Here is a 16,836-nt window from a genome sequence, read left to right on the forward strand (position 1 = left end):
TTCATTGATGATGCTCGGGCCCAGTCCCAGTCCCAATCCCAACTCCCAATACCAGTCTCGGTTCCAGTCTTTATCCCCCAGTCCCCGGCCAAGTCAATCAGCCAGTCAGTCAGTCAGTCAGACATGCGCAGGGAATTGCTGAACGACGACTTGGGTCGACCGGCGACTGCAACTGCAACTGCAGCTCACGAAGCTCAAAAAGCAAACTCAAAGGCCCAATGGGACGCCCCAAGGATCAATGGCAGGTTTGTGCCGTTATTGGCCATTGCCGTTGTGTAATGCATGCTAATTTCATTTGCCCAACCAAATTATGGCTATTATTAGTCAGTCCATCGAAGCGATTCCGGCGAATCTTTAGCGCTTCGAGTTATTGAATTGAATTGACCGATGGAGTGGAAAAAAATGCTGGGATAAACGATATAGATCGAATTCCTAAATAGTCGAACAGAGTTTAGTTTTTGGCCGAGACCTTACAATTTTATTTGTATTTTTTTTAGTAAAAATTGTTTATAAGCATTAAAATTACTGAAATATTATCCTTCCTGGCTTATAAACAACCATTTATTTTTGGTTTAGTATCATCTCCTCGCATATCTGCTTAGCAATTACTAAACTGATTTATTCGGCCCACTAATTGAAGTTCCCGCTGTGTCGATTTTTTGGCCAAAACACCTGCAACCCATAAGCTGATAGATACTTTCAATTGAAATGGCTAACGAAAGCCACGGCGGCTGCAGCTTTAGCTCTGCCGATTAGTGCGCAACAAATTGCTCAGATTTATTACGCGCGGCTGCGCAGAAGCAACAACTGCCACAACAACAACTACAGCAAGAGTCGGCTTATCAAGCGTCTTGCCAATTTTGGCAACGGCGACGGCTGCGTTATGAATTATTGGACACTATTGAGTGCCGCCGTGCGGCGTGCTACCAAATTTGTGTGCCACGGTGCCTCGAGGACTCTGGGCCAGCATATCGGATGCTGCCTGCTGTTGCTTTTGCCGCTGCCTGTTGCATGTTGCATGTTGCTGGCGACACCAGGCAACGGCAACAACCACAGCAATTTGTCAGCGCAGTCGCAGCGTGTCTGAGAGGCACAGAGTTTGGGCAAAGCCAATGCCAAATATGGCCAGGCCACGGCGAATACTGCGAATCGGCCGCTAAAAGCGCTGACAACTTGGCTATTTTTCTAGAAAATATTTTTGAAAAAATGCTTATAAGAAATTAAAAATACAGGGTTAAAGTTTCTAATAATTTCTTGTCATATTCAGAATTATTAAAAAAAGTATTAGAGAATCAAAAAAAAATTAGATTAATATTTATAAAAAAAATTAAAAAATATTTCTGAATTTTTGGCATTAAATATTATTTGTCATTATTATATTTAAGTTGATTATTTGAAATATCTTTGCATATTGGTTCTAGTTTTTAATTAATCTATAAAATTAAAATTTTAATTCCAAAATTAATGTTTTAGACTTTTTCTCTTTACTTAAGGGTTGATCTAGCTTTGTTTTGCAGTCCAACTCCGTTGACCAGCTGGATGGCTGCCTTTATATCTCCCGACCGCTCCTCCCCCTCTCTTCGGTTTCCGTATTCCTCGAGGTTGTGGGGCTGCACTTGCCTATGCGCATTTATCGTTTACGTTATTTCTCGGCCGCTAGTTTTCCAGTTAGCCGCAGTTAGCTGTGCTGCATTTGGCTCAAAGTGAAAGATTTACGCGGCCTCTGCCTCTCTTGCTTTCGGCCTCGAAGTCACTGTTTCTGTTTCTTTTTCTCCCTTGCCTCGGCGCATGCGTGCCGTTATGGTTTATTTAATGCGTTTTGAAAGTGCATTTTCATGTTCGATGAGATTGATGAGAAAATTTGATTTATTTTTTTCCCTGCCTGCACATTGTATACTCAGTCTCGGTTGCTAGATGTTGGATCCACCATCCGCCGATCTCCTAGTATTTGTATTTTATTTTACTTGATTTTTTCCGTTTTTTTGTTGCCCTGACCAACTGTCTGTGTGTCAGTTACATTTGCAGGTTGCGGCATTTTGTCAGAGGGACAGTTAGAACTGAAGGCAGGTCCGAGCCAAGTTGGCCTGCCCGTTAAATTGTTCATCGATCTTGGACGGATCTTGGGTCTTGGCAATCGACAATTGGCAATCCATATGCCATAAATGGTTGGGGCATGAGAAATGTGCTGTGGCATCTGCTCAATGCAATGGGAAATGTATCGGTTTGCAATCTTGGGCAGCCGATTGCATAACTTTTACCTTATAGAACGGGCCTCACATTTGACATCAGTGGCCGATAGTTCAACAGTCTTTGAGTAATTTCTTCACACACAAAAGAAAAAAATCGAATTATAATGATTTCCAAATATAAGTAGGTATTATATTTTTATTATTTAAAAAATAAAGTCACTTCTCCGCTTAATATTTTCGTGTGGTTCTCAAGGATCTGTTTGACTTCCTGGTTAGCTCCATTAATTTGGTCATAAGAAGGCTGCTATTTAGCCACATTGTTGCAGATATTAGTAGCGGTGGCCAAATAATTACACGATCGTAAAATAAATTTCCGAATGTATTGATAACATAGATAAAGGCGCATTAAAAGGCCCGCTCCTCTTCGTTCTCGATCACGATCTCCCTTGTGGCATTAATAAACGCATCGTTAAATGCGCAACGGCATCGGGAGCAGCAACAGTTAGTTAGCCGCGTTGAGTCTCTCGTTATAACTGGGATCCCTCCGCTAACCGCTTATTACAAAAAAAAGCTCACACACCGCAGGAGGGTCAAGTTGCACTCACAGAATTCGCTGGATGGGATACTTTGTCAACTGAAAGTCGATTCTATTAAAACTGAATTAACACAGGGAAAAATTAAGTAATTAAACATAAAAAGAAAAAAAAAATTTTTTTCTTAAAATACAATTAATAGAAAATTAATTAAATATACAAAAAATTATATTTAAACTTGAGAAACAAATGTTTTACAAATGAACATGAAAATGTTAATTTCCATAAAACCTAATTTTTGTTAGTTTACAAAATATATATTTTTCTGAATTAGTATAATATTATTACACCCAAGAAAATATTTTCACTGTAAAAATCACCTATAAGAATCAGAGTGTTGGGGCACGTCTCATCATTTTCCTGTCGCATGTTGCATAATGTTTATTAAAGCACAAATTTTTACGATGCCATGTGGAACCTTTAACGATCCCTCTTAACGATTACGCCTCGGTTCTGCCGGCCAATGGATTCCCAATAGTTTCAGTTCGATATGAGTTGATGATGTTGCTGCTGTGGTGCAGCAATGGTAGCTGCTGCTGCTGAGGTGCAGCGATGGCTTTTGGGCCTTAACATACCATCAATGTATGCTCTGTATTTTCTTTTACGACCAGTTGCTACACTACTAACCGTTCGCTGCTAACAATTTAAATTGCAACAATTTACAATTAGCCACGTTTGTGCTCCATTTCGCTGTCGCTGATTATTGCAAAATGAGACAGCGATCCCAATCCCATACACACTTGGCCATCTCGCGTCTAACGGTCAAAAAAAATATACAGAAAAAAGCGGAGAAGAAAAATGCACAAATGCAATGCTCTCTTTTGTCCCCCAGCTGCCGCAGCACTAAGCAATTAAAATTGCAGTCTCCAGTTGCTTTGCCTGCTAATTGCGACCGGCATCGAACTCCATCCATATAGCCATCCTCCGCCTGCGCCACCGCCGATCACTGCCACGCCCCCTTTCCACCATTCAGCGCCAGAAACTTTGAGCGGAAAAAATGGAGGAGTTTCAGCTTTCGGGGAATGGGGCCGCCTTTGTCTGGTAACTTTTTCCCGACTCGGTTCGAGCTGAATTCAATTGTTCGTCTCTACTAAAATCTCAATCGATTACCAGTGCACTTGGAAATAATTGTTTATTTAATGAGGAAATAATTGGAAATTTAATAATTTCAAAACAATATTAAGAGGTTTTTGATCTTTCTGTATAAAATAAAAAATATATTTCCCTTACAATCTCCATAAAATTATGCTCACAATAAAAATTGGTTTATATTTTTGATGAATCGATTTTTTAATATACTATATTTCCATAAAAAAACAAATTAAAAGCATCTCAAACATTTTCTTAACAAATTGGAAATGTTTTTGAAGGAAAATAAAAATAGTTACTTAAATAGTTTATTAAATAAACTTTATAAACTTTATTTCGGTAACATTTTTATACAAAGTACAAGTTTTTCCTGATTTATTCCAGTGAGTCACCCCTCTAAATCAGCCATCCGATTTCGTGCTCCTCTTTCGTTATTACACCGTATTAGAAAAGCGTTTTCCAACATGGCTGGCCGCCCACTTGGGCGTCTCGTTTGGCTCGTGTTTGAAATTTTAGTTGTTGGCTTTTCCGTTTCCTTCCTCATCGCTGATTCCGCTTTGACCTTGACCAAGAAAGTCTCTCACTCACTGAATGTGTTTTTTGTTTTTGTGGTTCTGGGTGGGCGTGGCCGTTGCGTGAGCTGGCAACTTTTCATTACGTAATGCATAATGTGGGACCTTCAAATTTTATCAGGATGCTGTGGCAACTTTACTCGCGAAACGGCGGGTGCATTTCCAGCCCAGTGTCAATAATTTGACGAGTACGTGTTTGGCTGTCATTTGATGGCTTCACGGTTGCAGCTTGTCGACCGGCTATAATTCAGTTTTCAGTCGCCGAACGACTTCAGATACTCCGCACCGATGTAAGCTGCAATTTGATAAACGTGCCGACATTAATGCCGCCTGACATGAAAAGCCAGCCGCCGACTGGCTGAAGTTGCCGGAGAAATTGGTGCTTAAGCCGCCAAAGGAGAAAAATAAGGACACCATACAACAATGGGGGCGAAGGGAAAATAGCGCAGACAAAGGCGAGAACAGGAGAGCGAGAATAAAACAACAAATATTACATCAAGGACACGCCGTGGACTTGGCATCGTTTTATCTTAAGCGTAGGACTATTTCCAGCCAACAGGCATTTCCTTTCAGTCATTTCCCAAAGAGGATGGCATCGTTATTGCATTTGCACAAAAGCTATTAATGTGGGTTAGGTTTCAAAGGCTCTGATTAGGGTGAAAAATTCCTTGGCTAGAGATTAAAGCGAGTAATTGTTGTAAAGAACTAAAGGGGCTTTACTTGTAAAGAAAATAAAATAATATAAAAGCAAAGATTACTGTTACCTACCTATTTACCAACCCAAAATTGTGGTCATATCTCTTTATGATAATCCAAAATTTCGATCATATTATCAGTTAAAACAAAAGTTGTAATTTCCTGTGCACTAAATCTGATCACCGGATATCTTATCCTGAAGCTTACTTTCATAAGTAGTGCCAGCTGTGAAATTTCTTTTATGACTTTGAATTTGAGCCATTAGATGCATAGCCTCAGTGAAAAATAATCGCAAAATTTTCAATTTCGATAAAATATCCTGGCTTAAAGTGTTCATAATTTGAGGCAAATTGTTGCTTATGCCCAAAAAAAGTTTCAATCTCGTGACAAGTAGAAACTGTGTTTTTTGTTTTTTTCCCCAGTTAAGACGATACAATGTGTATTACAAGCAATTAGAGCATTTATTTTTATGTAGACATCATTTGGCACGGTGCATTTTGGCCACTTGCCTGTAATTTGGGGCTCTCGGATAGTTTACCGCTGATGACCCTAATTAAAAGCACAACCCGCGCACAACCCAGACAGAATTTCACGTCGGCTCTGAGAACAGAGGCCTTTATGATCAGCGGCATAAACCGCAACTTTGGCACGGACTTTGGCATCAGCATATGGGGTTTGGTGGCAGCAAGTGGCGGCTTTTACGACTGCCATCGCCAGTTACAGTTAACATTATTAGATCCCGGCCCCACCAACAACAAGTACACAGAGGATAAAGAGTTGTTCTTAAGGAAATTTGATTTTAAAAAGGACATCTTACTAATTCTGTTTTATAAAGTTGAAATATTTATCTTGTAATGTGGATAATAATATATGCAGCTTTATAAGTGAACTGATATTCAAATATTATTATAAATATATTTTTATTATTAAGTCTGAATAAATTATTCTTTTTTATTTAATTATCCATTCAAAATAAGAATTAGGATCACAATTTTGGGACTCTCACTGAAATCATCTGATTTTTTCCCGTGCTTCTTTGGCTGCTTAATGACTTTAATAATCCTGTCACCGATCATTAAAAAATCTCTACGAACACACAAAAGAAATTCCATGGCAGCTTCAATCAAAATAAAGTACACGCTCTTCCTGCTCGGCCGCTTTGAGCTTGGCCCCTGGTTTTGACCAGGCCAAAAGCGAGACAGAGAAAGAAAGCAGGCAGGCGACTTGCAGATCGGGCTCTGTTTGTTCTCACGTGGTATTCAAATTTTAACAACATTTTAATGATAACCTCGGCGAACATTAAAACTCATTCGGCCGTAATAAACATTAATAACACTTTAATCCGTTGCACGGGATGAGGTGAGGGTGAGGGGGATGTGGAAGTGGATGTGGAGATGCTGCTGCGCATGCGCAGAATTGGAGACTTTCCTGCAGCTGTGCGCCTGTGCTATCAAAATAATCTGCAAAGAAAGAAAGAGAGAGCAGGCGAAGTGGGAAATAGAAAGGGAGGAGCTGAAGACAGGATCGGACATCAAAATGCCTTAAAGGCAGTGCACACACTCGGAAAAAACGAGGCGTTTCTAGAAAATTAACAAATTACTAATAAAATATTTTTAATTACTCATTTAGAAGGTTTTCCGACATTAGCATAATAAAGATGTTGGAAGTCGACCAGTGATTTCGTTGCCTTCACATTATGCCTCTTCAGGTTTTTATAATTGACCCTAAGGCAAAAGGATCCTTTTTCTGTACAGCTGATTACCTCAGAAATATTCCTATAATTTCCCTAAAAATTCCGATAAAAATATTTATAATAATTTATTTATATATGGCTTTCACAGCTTTATTGTCAGTGTGTTGTGCCCGTCAGCTTGGAATAAAAAATAGAGGAACTTGTTGCCGTTGTTACTGTTGCTGTTAGCTGGGCGCGTTGTAAGGCTATAAAAATGCATGTTTGCTAAATCAATGCAACAACTTGGGGGCATGGCAGCAGCAGCAGCATGAAGGCGTCCCACATGGACCAACCTTCCAACCTACCTGGCAACCGACCGACCGTCCGACCAACCTGCCCACCTTTCGCCTGGCATCCTTTGAGCGGCTGCAACTGCAACTGCGGCTGTGTGCGATCTTGCCACTTACGTAGGCCGCGTGTGGCAGGTTGCCGTTGCATCTGCAGTCGATCTACACTAAACTGAACGAAGATATGAAGAAATCTTTAAATTACTAAAACATTCAAGAATAAAATCTTCAAAAGGGTACTCTTAATAAGGTATTTTCCCTGAATCTTAGAAAGTAGAGTGGGAATTATTTTATAATTTTCTCTCGAAGAAAATTTGATTAAAATAAAGTTAATTTATTATTTAACTTAATTTAATTTAATTGCACAAGCCAATTTTGTTTATTCAATCTCTCCAAGCAATGCGATAATATAAATATTAACAGGAGGTGAAACTATAAGTTAATACTCAAAAACTAACTGGTAGATATAGAAAATGCGCTAATAAAAGTATAAATAGGAGGTAAAACTTTAAGTTAATACCCAAAAACTAACTGGTAATTATATAAAATGTAACAACTAAGTGCCGGACTTCTCGAGGTCTTACTGTATTGGCCGTTTCTTGGCTGCAATGGGCTCTGGCCCCATACCAAGGTCTTTGAGCGGTTCTTGTTGCTGGTTGGTGGTTGCTAGTTGGTAGTGTTGCTGTTGCTGTTGTTGCTGCTGGCGGGCCAGATCATTTTGCTTCCTAGTTGCATGTGGCCCATGTAATTGTGTGCCCATATGTTGGTGTGTGTGATAAATAGGGGGGAGAGATCTGGATGGCAGTGGGAGGGTGGGGCATCCACTTGGCCACTCGCTGTGAGTTGGCCTAGCTGTTGGTGGTTGGTCGTCGGTGGATCGCGGATTGTGGATTGCGGCTCGCCGATTCTGAATGTCGCTGTCCCTTGACTTCGGCTGGTATGCCAGGCTAATCGAATTTCCGAGGATGCATTCACTTTGTCATGACAGTTGGACAGGCAGGTTGAGGTCGAAGTGGTGGGATCCCACAAAAGCCAATCCCACTCCATGAAGCGCAGGGCTCCGATCGCCGCAACCTGATGCTGCGAATTTCAGCCTCATATGGTGAGGAAAGTTTCGATGAGATATGGGGGCAATTTAATAGAGTAAGCGTATGCGATTTTTCTGAACAACAATTTTTATTTTAACACATTAGTTTAGTTCAAAAGAAATAGTCAAAAGGAAAATATTTTAAATTATTTAAAATTTAGAAATTATTTAAATTATATATTATTTTTTATGGGTTATTAAAAGTCATTTTAAAATTGAATAAAACTTCTATGTTGCAAGTGCATTACCAGTTCGTGGTTAATGCCTTGCTCCCCCTTAGATTCCATTAGTATTATTTCATTTATCAGCCGAACATGGTGCCGTTGTTACGAGTCCTCTTTGCTCTTTCTATCTATCTTCCCCGCCCTCAAAAGATGTTGGCCCAATCGAGACCTAGGGTTCTGAGTTCTAAGTTCTGGTTTCTGGACAGATTCTGGCCAACGGACTGCGTCCGGGGATCGCACTCAAAGGTTATGTGCAGGGCTGGCTGCCAGCTAAAGTGTTTGCACTGCGTAATAAACATAAAATTCAATTTTCATTAAGATGTAGCCTGATCCCTTGCCATTTACCGTTAGTTGGCCTCCCCGTTCTTTTACAGGCGATTTCTTTTTTCTAGGGCCTTTCCTTGGGAGGAAAAAAAGGGGGGACGAGTATTTCAATAATGAATTCGAGATAAGCGAATTGGCTTCACTTGCCCCAGGTTGCGGCCATTCACTCGCATGCCCAAGCACTCGGGGAAAATTCTTATGGAAACTTTAATAAACAGGCTTTAGAAGGAAAAAAAAAATGTTAATTATAATGTATTAATTTAATATTATTTATTTTTAAGGAATTTATTTAATTTTGAAATTGTGAAATTTAAATAATAATTAATAAAGAAACTCGTAGCTCTTTCTCAGTGCTTGGGCGAGGATGCTGCTGTGCCTTCGCCTGTGGATGGACAAACATTTGTTGTTAGAGGAATTTTCATTTTATATAAGAGGCAATCGCAGTGAACCGGACCAGCCCCCCCGAAGGTTTTCGCATCGAGCTGGGGAAAAGCTCAGGCTGCGACTGGGGCTCAGTGCTCAAGTGCGCAATTTTCTCACATGGCAGTCGACCCCCGTTCCCCTTTTAGTGCTGTTGTTGTAGTCCCATTCCCATTTCCAGTCGCAGTCAAGTTGTCCCTCCAAAAGTTGTAGATTTAAATGAACATGGCGCTGGCCAGGAGAGTGGACAACCAGACATAGGCTAATGCCCAGGCCCATGCGTGTTGATCTTCCGCTTCTTCGCAGGTCTGGAGTCCAGTTGAAGACCCTGATTCTGCAGTTGAAAAAATTTCCATAATTTGTATGGCTATTTAAATAAATTTTGGTAAATTTAGATCTAGTCTAAAGATATAATTGAATAATTTATCATTATTAATTTAATAACACATTATATTTTAATGAATATTTAACTTTTTAATTTCCGAATAATAGAATGACAAGGATTGACCTTCTACAAATTTAAAGATTAGATTTCCTTTGAATCTGTTCATAAAATGTTTAAATATTTCTTTCTGTGTACCTGTACCTTCCACAAACTCTTCGACTCGATCCCGATTGCAGTTAGGATGCCCATAGCTGACACAGTTGACGAACGCAATGATGACGATGCGAATGGGGATGATGAAGATTAGCGTCGGCAGGCCGATTCAGATTGCGGATGCATCTGCGAACTTATCTGCACAGAAAAAATTTAATTAAACCTTGAAAAAATTTAAAAAATATTCATTATCAAAAAAATATGTTTCTAATCAAATTTATTAGTTTAATATTTGAACAAAATATGTTTTTTCTTAAAAGTAAAACAAATTCGTTTAAAAATTCTTTTCTGTGTCTGAAACAAGTTTTCCGCTTTTCCTGCGTTGTTGTTGCAAGTGCAGCGGCAATATTTAAATTGTTTTATACATCGTTGTGCTGTTAGATGGGTCCTCCCCCTCTCTATTCCCCTTTCCTCACCAATCCCACAGCCCCCTTCACTGACTGGGCCAATGGATGTCCTAATGCGTAGAAATGCCAGGGAAACGAGGGGATTGCAAGTCATAAGGATGGTGGCATTTCGCTTCCTAGTTGGGCCGCAATTTGATTTTCCTCGGCCGTATACCTGCTTTAAATTTCCGTTTATGCCTTCTGAAGGCTTGTAAAATGTTAAATGAAATTAAAATTTATTGCCTGGCCAGCCGTCGATTGACGTTTGCACATGGCCAACAGCCAGTTTCGTCCCCAGATGGCCGATCCGAAAGCACTTGGCCAGGAACTTCTGTTCGAGGCGATTATGAATCGCCAGGTTCAATCTGTGCCTTTTCGCCTAACTGTTAACCAAACGAATGGTTTATTGGGCAATGATGGCGAAACCTTTTAGAGTTGTTTATTTTAAAGTTTAAGCGTTTATTTATTTATTGGCATTGAAATGTAATGGGTTGGAATTAGGGTTGCGTCAGTTTGCATTAGAACTAGACCATTAAATAGCTGCAGTTTTCTTTGGAAGTTAAGAAAATAAGCCATTGGGTTCGAGTAAGTAATTCTATTAAAGTTTATTTGGCTTTTAAAGTGCAATCTTAAGTACTCTTATTATCTACCAATAAAGCAGTAAGCTAACAAGAGCTATTAAACTAAATAATTAATTTAAAAAAAGCTTTTAGGTATTTTTAAAGTACAATTTTTTTAAGACTGGTAGTCCTGCCATTTTCTTTTGGTTAGTTTCTGGGTTCTACAAACCAATCTCGGCCCACGATAAGCTATATTTGCTATAGCCATTGTTTCCAGATCGATCTGGCTGTTCATTCATTCGCCGGCTTGATTCCCCCAGCTAAATATGGACATTAAACGCGAACAAAATGGGAGCAACCGCAAATAGCCGCAATTTTCCACTTGACTTGAGCGTTTCTGGACGCTGCGAGTGGCGAGTGGGCAGATGAGGCCGCCAAGGCATTAAGCCATGGCAGTAAGCCCCCCTCAGCATCCCTCACAAGAAAACAGACTGCTCCTGATGATGCTGCCCACATTTGCCTAAAAGGGGCCCAAACCTGTTGCCTACTGAAATGTAAATCTTGATGGTAATTTTAATAGAAAAAAATCGAGGCGAACCGTTGGTTAGCCCAGGCCAAAGCGCTGGGCGTCGAAATAGTTGGCTAACTAAGCCCCGGCACGGGATAACACTCTAGAACAGGAACAAAAACTGCAGGGAACTTGCAGCACTGAAAACAAATATTTTTTAGGGACTAACAAAAATCTTAAAAAAAAATGTAAAACATCTTGAAATTATTCGTAATTGTAATTAAACCGTTATAATATTTTAAGATGATATATACTAAAAATAAAATAATTTATAAGAAGGTATTTTCCGTTTACTACGCCTACCTAGAATTTAATCCTAGAAAAAAAACTTAATTAAATAAATAATAATATTATCATTTAATTAAATCTGGATTAAATATTTTATTTTTTCCCAAACCGACCAAAACCTTTTTTATTATTCTTTCCTAATTTTTAATGTTCGTTAACTTTCTCCAATTAAGTGCTGGTACTTTGGGAAATGTCCTGTAATCTTTATATTTTATTTACTGTTTTTTCCCGAGTGCACTCATGCAAGAGCGGGCAACGCCAAATGTTTATTGTGCTATATAAATGGCCACATTTGCAGTTACCCTAGGACCGCTTCTAGCCCCATGTTGCTGCTGAACGCATTCCTCCGCCTGAAAGTGGCTGCCACTCAGGTACATTGGCCCAATCTGCCGCCCTGCTTTTCCCCCTCCGATTTCCCGCTGAATATATATATATACGTATAAAAATATATGGCTATATGTGCGAGTGGATGATGCTGGGCTGCATCTGCAGCGCCCGCTGAGTGGACAAACCAGATATTGATAACGGCTCTTCGATGCTGTTACTTTAACAGCCGCATTGCTCAGGCCGAGGACAGGGATTGCAACTGCAACAGCAACATGCAACATTTGCTGCTGCACACGGGCAACACTTCTCTCTGGGCTGTTTGTTTTCGTATGGAATTAAACGCCTTGGCGCACAGGTGCTGGCCAAGAGATGTCTTCTTGGCCCAGCCAGCTCCTCGTCCCGACTCCACCTCACCTGCTCAGGTGCAACGGCGGGGCTGCTTGCATTTTATTTGCAATTATTTTTGTAGCGCAAAAGAATTACCCGGCCGGGGATGCACAGAAAAAATAACGCAGGATATTTAGGACTTAAGTTCCGTTTTTCTTGTTTAAGGGTATAATTATTCAAAAAAATGGTAAAGAAATTTCATAAAATATATTTATTTATAAAACAAAAATTCTATTGCAGCAGATTTTCATTTCTTCCTGTATATATAGTAGTAGTCTTCTTCACACACTCTCCTCGTGCGTTTCGTCACTATTTATTTAAATTTTTATCACGATTCCCTGAGAAATATTTTTACAAATTTTTTTATACCAAGCAGATTGTTAAAAAGTTTTTAACTACAAAAGTTCTAAATCATTTTTTAATTTTTAAATTAAATCTAACAATAAAGCCTCAAGAAACTTTATCAGTATTTCTGGCCTATAAAGAATGCGTGTTGATTTTTTCGCCTAACTCTTTTTCTCGCTGTGTTCATCTAAAACTGCGACTTTGGCGTTGGCTTTTTGTCCATGGCTTTATCAGCGGCTCCAGCCTGGGCCATCTCCTCTTCTTCGGCCGCGCTAAGAGCCAGGCGAATTCTAATTCTAATTTCTGCAACGCAGCTGCGCGCCAGCTCCAGAACACATAGCACATAGCGCAGAGCCCAGCCTACAAACTGCAGAGCTGAAAAACTGCAAACCCCGAGCTCTGGCTAACTGCAACTCCAGGCTTTCGACCAGGTCCAGTCCTTAACTCCGTTGGTGGCGCTGTTGGTGTTCATTACGCAAGAGGTGAATGCACCGCCCGGCACTTGCTGGGAATAGGAATTCTGGAACCTGGAACCTGGAACCTGGAACCTGGAGCCTGGAATCTGGAATCCGCAATCTGCCCAGGGAGCGAATCAATGAACTAAGCTAGTTTCGAAGCTACGGCAATTATAAATCCGCTTGCCCGTCTTATGCAAACATGTTTGGTGTTTGTTTTTTCGTCTTTTTTTTTGTGGGTCCGTAAGCGTTGCTAGAAATATGCAAAAATCGAAATAGCAAAGGTCAGCGCTTTTGAAGGCTGTTCTCATGCAGCGCGTTCCAAATCCGAATTCAAATCCGAGCTCAGCTGCGAGATTCATTAACCAAGTTAATAATTAAAAATAAAACCAGGGACACAAATCGATTCGATGCCGGCTTGCAGCGAGTCTTTGAGACTTGGTCGAAAATTTATTACATTTCAAGCAAAGGCAAACAAAGCCAAGAGTGTGGAAGATAAAGGCGAAAACGCAGCGAGATATATAGACTTCCGTATTTGCCAAATTGTTGTTGCCCGTCGCTACGTCTACAATAAATTACGACAACCTGGGGACGAGGGAGCGGGAATTCGAGGGGTTCGAGGGCAGTCGCGCATAATTTTGGCAAACTTAGCGAATCGACCGAAGGTTTCTGTTTCTGAGACGGGGCCCCGCTAGACCAGTTTTTAAATTACATGCAAAGCATTCCAAATGCAAACTAAAACATTTATTTTTATTTCATTTCATTTCGTCGCCGCTTGTCTTCCTGCGTTTAAGCTGCTTGAGTGTATCTAAAGTTTAGGCAAAATGCAAACAGCATGAGACACACAAAGAAATCACACAAAAAACGCAAAAAAAAAGAAGAGCAGTCAAACCGAGGCAGAAACAAAGCAGCCAAAAATCGCACATTTTTTTCCTACTTTTTTTCGCAAACTAAAATTTATTTCAAGGGCAAATGCGCGAATTTTTTGTGAGTTCTCTATTTTTTGTTCGCACTGCACTGCGTCGTCATCAGGTCTTTGATACCCTATCTTTGGGTAATCGGAATTCAAAAGCTCAAAAAGAAATAGTTTCGTAGGAAATATTTATAAAATCATAATGAGGATTAAGCTTTAGTTTTATTGGATGCGTATAATTTTTTAATACTTAAGATTTAGCTGGTATTTTTAACTTGAAAAAAAAAATAATTTTTGCTAAACAGAATAAAATAAGCTATGTGAAAATTTGTTTGTTATTAATCTGAAGTATTTAAAAAAAAACTTTGAGCCAACAAAAAATCTAAATTATAAGTGCATCTCACGTTCAGCATCACTATTATTATTTTCGCTGCCTTTTTTTAATTTTTGCTTAATACTGTTAATAAATTGCCCGGCGCCAAGCCCAGGCACTTCGTTTTTCGGCGAAAACTCAACTGAAGCGCTTTAGATTTATGCGCCGTGGCAATTAAATTCATTCAACGTAATTTATGAGCGGCTCGAAATACTTGAGGGTGACATAATTGAGAGCGTAGAGATGGCAGCCCTCAACCGAAAGTGAATAGCAAGTGGCAGCCACTAAAATGGTTCCTCTTTTTTTCGGGGGGAGTTCAACAACCCGCCGGAATTATAACGCGAGTAAACAAGAAATTTATTTGGAAATGGCGAAAATTGGGCTAAGTAAATTACGCACATTTGGCCAAAAACTAAACATGCAAAAACGGGGCGGCGGGTAAACAAAGAACTTTGTAAGACATATTCATATATATACCACAAAGTATATATGTATTTACTCAAATAGTGCTCCATTAAACAGATCACCGCAGCGTGTAATATTTGCATTATAATCAACAGAAAACGCGCCTCGATAAAAACCATATTGTTTTCGATCCACCAGGGGGGCGGGCGAAAAGGTGTAAGGTGGGCAGATGGCGCCCTACTTTCGCGGGGTATTTGTGTGCCGATTCCTATACAACTCTGGGCCAAAATTTAGGGCATCTATTTGGGTTTATTTGTAAAGCAAAAATGGTTAATGTCTAATACGCGGTTGCTGTTAAATAAAACGAAACACATGTGTGGAAATTCTCAGCCCATTGAAAGTCAAATAAAATTGCGGCGAAAACTATTGAATCAAATTCTCTGCCTAAACAAAATCCATATTGCACATACGCAGTGTGATCCATGACCACCGGCTGAGAGCGCACACACTTCGCAATCAAATCGCTTAGCCTTTAGCTCGAAAATCAATTACATGTTTATGACCAAAAGCAACTGCAATGACCAATATATATATGGCTATCATTCGATCAAATGTTAAGCCGACTAGAAAACGGAATTGATTGATATCTAAAATAGGATATGAACAAAACCACTGGTAACAACCTTATAATTGTGGCCTGTTAAAGTAAAGGGGGTAAAATGTATTTATTTTTAATCACAAAGTTCTATATAAAAAACCTAGAATACTATAAAAAAGTAAAGGGACAAGATGGTTTAAAATTACAATTTTCTAAATTTTAAGTCCACATTAATTTAACAATCGAAATATAAATTAATTTACCCCATAGGGTAAAAATACATAATTAAATATAAGGTATTCAAAAATAAATAACTCTATTTAAACACTATAAAAATAATCACCAATTAAATTCGAATAAAATTGTTTCAGGCTGATGAACCTAAATAACTATAGTCGTGACTTGCTAATATAAAAGAGCACAGCTTTAACTGTATTGCGAAATTCCAAGAGTGAATATATAGCTATTTTTATAGGAAAAACCCTTGTAAAATGCCACATTTTTAACAGAATTTCCTTTTTAAAAGCAAAGAATACTTTTTTGTACTCTTTGCTACAAATCCGTAATGCGGATGGCCAGTAACAAATAAAACATAGGCAAACAGTCAACGTTTGTCTTTGCTGTTGTTGTTTTCGCCTTTGTTGGCCGAAAAAACCGAAAACCGAAAACGGAAAACCAAAAGCAAACGCAGTGATTACGACAAACGTTGAAACGACCTTGCCAATTACTGCTGCTGTCTGTCGTCCGCCCCCCGTTTCTCCATTTTTCGCATTTCTCTACCTCCTTTCACTTTGATTTTCTCCCATTTAAGTTCGCTTGATTTGTGAACTTTTCAGTGGGTGGTTGGGTGATATTTGGCGCGTGTCAAAGGTTAAATGCGCACCGTAAATTAAATCCACTATCTCCACATCTCTTTTGCCCTCCACTTGGCTTTCTCTTTGGCCGCGAGTAAGAGAAACCCTCTCGGTTTTCTCTCTCTGGGGTGCAAAAAAAAGCTCGCAAATAATTAGCGCAATTTTAGCGCTCGCCGATGCTTCGGGTTTTTCTAGGTTTGTGTTCGGTTCCGAATTCGGAACTGAGTGCGTGCGATCGCGGTTACCGCATCTCTCGGCGTATCTGTGTGCGAAAAGTATCTGTGAGATACGGCTGGGCGTCCAAATTGCTTTACACGAGCGTCGAGAGATAATACATATCTTCTATGGAGGCAAGAGAAAGGGCGAAAGAGACAGCAAGACCAGAGGCACGCGTAATTTTTTGCAAGCATTAAATTCTATTTTACTGAAAGGGATCATTGAAACAAATTTCTTAAATATTTTTAAAAGACGTGATTTTTTGATAACAGTCTGAGTAATTTGTTTATATTTTTTAATAAGCCTTTTTATTTATTTATATAAACATTTATTTTTTAATGGTATATCAT

This window comes from Drosophila takahashii, chromosome 3R (assembly GCF_030179915.1).
Source record: "Drosophila takahashii strain IR98-3 E-12201 chromosome 3R, DtakHiC1v2, whole genome shotgun sequence".
NCBI classification, from domain to species: Eukaryota; Metazoa; Arthropoda; class Insecta; order Diptera; family Drosophilidae; genus Drosophila; species Drosophila takahashii.